Source organism: Ostrinia nubilalis, chromosome W (assembly GCF_963855985.1).
Source record: "Ostrinia nubilalis chromosome W, ilOstNubi1.1, whole genome shotgun sequence".
Classification (NCBI taxonomy): domain Eukaryota; kingdom Metazoa; phylum Arthropoda; class Insecta; order Lepidoptera; family Crambidae; genus Ostrinia; species Ostrinia nubilalis.
The window spans coordinates 10,941,338-10,944,682 of NC_087118.1; the positions used below are offsets into that span (position 1 = coordinate 10,941,338).

Here is a 3,345-nt window from a genome sequence, read left to right on the forward strand (position 1 = left end):
AGGCTAGTGTCGGCTCATATACCCATTTACCTAACACCCTGTATAGTTTTTCATATTTATTCTAAAGATTTATTTATTTACTAGCGGCCGCCCGCGACTTCGTACGCGTGGATCCCGTTTTACCCCCTTCATCTATCTTACGCGGTTTAGATTTTTTCATACAAATGTTTTTTCCCGCCAACTCCCGTTCCCGTTGGAATTTCGCAATATCCTGTTGTAACTAAGCTTTAAGTTTACTAAGGGACCTGCATGCCAAATTTCAAGCGTCTAACTTAAGCGGTTTAGATTTTTCATACAAAAGGATTTTCCCGGTAATTCCTATTCCTGTGGGAATTTCGGGAATTCCTTTCTTAGTGCACCTCTACGGTACCTAAGCTACGTCCCTTATAAATTTCAAGTGCCTACGTTTAGCCGTTTAGGCTGTGCGTGGGTATGTCAGTGAGTCAGTCATACAAAAGGAATTTCCCGCTAATTCCAGTTCCCGTGGGAATTTTGCAATATCCTGTTGTAACTAAGCTTTAAGTTTACTAAGGTACCTGCATGCCAAATTTTAAGCGTCTAACTTGCGCGGTTTAGATTTTTTCATACAAATGTTTTTTCCCGCTAACTCCCGTTCCCGTGAGAATTTTGCAATATCCTGTTGTAACTAAGCTTTAAGTTTACTAAGGTACCTGCTGATGGGTTTGGCCAAAATAAACTAGATTTATTTAGTATTATCAGAGATTTATTTCGGTAATTAAAACACAGGTTACACAGCGCAACAACCATCGAGAGCGGAAGAGACAAACAGGAAGTTGAATTGTCACTAACAAACGTCACTGTCAAACACTTTTGCGTTTAGTTTGTGTTTACAATCTAACACTGGCCCTTAAACACAAATTAAAAACATTAAACAATGTTAACTTAGGCTTACATGTACCTACTACTTATCACAAACATTGTATCAACAAATCAAGTTGCTTTACGAAAGAAAAAAAAGGAACAACAAAATTAAATGCAATTTCAGTTATGCAAAAACACATTATTACTTATAATAATACTTGTTCTAGTTTACATTAATCACTAGACTCGCTAACATAACATTAACTGTCCTACAAACCCTTTGTACTTTTCTTTACATAAAGCTTTCGTGAAGATATCTGCTAACATATCATTAGTACATAAATATCTCAATGAAATTTTTCCATCATTTACATACTGCCTTATAAAATGATGTCTTACATCTATATGCTTAGTTCGAGCATGATAAAGACTATTTTTACACAATTTTTGAGCAGATTGATTATCGTTAAAAATTGTAATTTTAACATCTCTATTTAAAATATCTTTCAACAACTTACAAATGAATAAGCCTTCTTTACAAGAGTCAGCTAAAGAGATGTATTCAGCTTCAGTGCTCGACAAAGCTACGGTCTTTTGTTTACGGCTTTCCCATGAAATAACTGACTTACCCAACTTGAAAACAAAACCAGTATACGAACGCCGATCTCCCTCATCATTCGCCCAGTCTGCATCAGCATAGGCGGAGACCTCAAGGCCACCTTTCTGGAATGTTAAACAAAGGTTAGTAGTACCCCGTAAGTATCGCAGCACTCTCTTGGCTGCTTTCCAATGTGTTTCTGAAAAACATTCGTTAAACTGGCTAAGATAGCTCACTGCATAGGCAATGTCGGGTCGACTGCAAACTGCTATGTACATGAGCGAACCTACTAAGCCCCTGTAATCAAGAGTTACATCCTTGACAGTATCCTTAGGTAATCTTAGACCTGTTTCCATTGGAGTAGGTGCTGGCTTGCAATCTTCCATTTTGTACTTTTGCAAAAGTCTTTCAATGTAGTTAGATAAATCAAGCGTTATCTTATTATTTTCCCTACACGGTCTCATACCTAATATTTGACATGCTGGCCCTAAATCAGTTATGTCAAATATTTTCATTAATTTACTTTTTACTTTCAGTTTCTCAAGAGAATTGCAAGAACTGAACAAAATTATGTCATCAACATAAAGTGCTATAATTATCAGTGAATTATTATGTGATCTGATATAAACACAAGGTTCTGAACATGACCTAGTAAAATCCAGCTTTTTACACAAAACTTTATCGATTTTCTCATACCAAGCTTTCGACGCCTGTTTTAAACCGTAAATAGCTTTATTCAACTTGTATACCTTATTCTCCTGGCCCTTAATGACAAAGTTATCAGGTTGCTCCATATAAACGGTTTCCTTGAGGTCACCGTTTAAGAAGGCAGTCTTCACATCCAGGTGTTCTATCTCCATGTCATGTTCTGCTGCTATGGCCAGTAAAGTACGAATAGTTGAATACTTTACAACGGGAGAGGTCTCCTCATAGTCTATACCGTACTTCTGAGTATAACCTTTGGCTACCAGGCGAGCTTTGTGTCTTAATATTTCGCCATTCAACCCCCTTTTAATTTTGAAAACCCATTTACATTTCACAGGTTTCTGTGAGGCAGGCAGGTCAACCAAATTGTGGAATATGGGAGTTCAAGGAAAGAAGTAATTCTTCAGCATTAAACTGTATTTAGCGTTTTCTACAATAATACACAACCACACCGGCCCGCCTCCATGACAGCAGAGGGGTTCACTTCCGTATCCGCTAGTGAGGTGACACGACATTAGTGATGTGGCATTGTTCTCACCACAACACCCTTCCTCAATGACACATCTCCAACAAACAATTAAAGTTTCAAACTAACTTAAATGTTAATACACTTGCAACTCAGGGCCTAGTTTGTAAAACTACATCTTACAAAATCCTACCTTGTTTCTACAGTTTTCAAATTTAGATTTAGCCAAAGGCTTAGTACACATGTCAGCAATTTGTTTTTCACTTTGTATATATTTTAGAATAACAATTTGTTTTTCAACTCTATCTCTAATATAATGATATTTCAAATCTATGTGCTTCAATCTTTTATGTTGTTCAGGGTTTTTTGCAATATGAATGGCAGATTGGTTGTCCTCAAACATAACAATTTGATTACACTTTAAATTAATTTCTGTCAGCAAGTTTATAATCCAACAACCCTCAGATATCCCGTTAGCTAAAGCAACATACTCAGCTTCTGTTGAAGATAATGATACACACTGTTGTTTACTGGACGACCATGAGACCGTGCACCCATACAACTGCATTATGTAGCCCGATGTAGACTTCCGGTCAACCTGATCTCCTGCCCAGTCTGCATCTGTGTATCCAACCAAACATTCATCACCGTTCATACTGTAAACCAATTTCATATGTAAAGTTCCTTTTATATATCTTAAAATCCTTTTTAAACCCTTCCATACATCCTCATTTGCACAACCTTGGTAACGACT

The 3,345-nt window shown here is 37.0% G+C and overlaps 1 long non-coding RNA gene across 1 annotated transcript; it reads right to left on the reverse strand.

Annotated features, from left to right (window-relative positions):
• Positions 1 to 702: 702 nt before the first annotated feature.
• Positions 703 to 2,259, reverse strand: LOC135086374 (uncharacterized). Its single transcript, XR_010260454.1, has 2 exons — positions 2,170 to 2,259; positions 703 to 1,545 (listed from the first exon to the last, which is right to left on the reverse strand). It is a non-coding gene; the product is annotated as an uncharacterized LOC135086374 (long non-coding RNA).
• Positions 2,260 to 3,345: the final 1,086 nt, after the last annotated feature.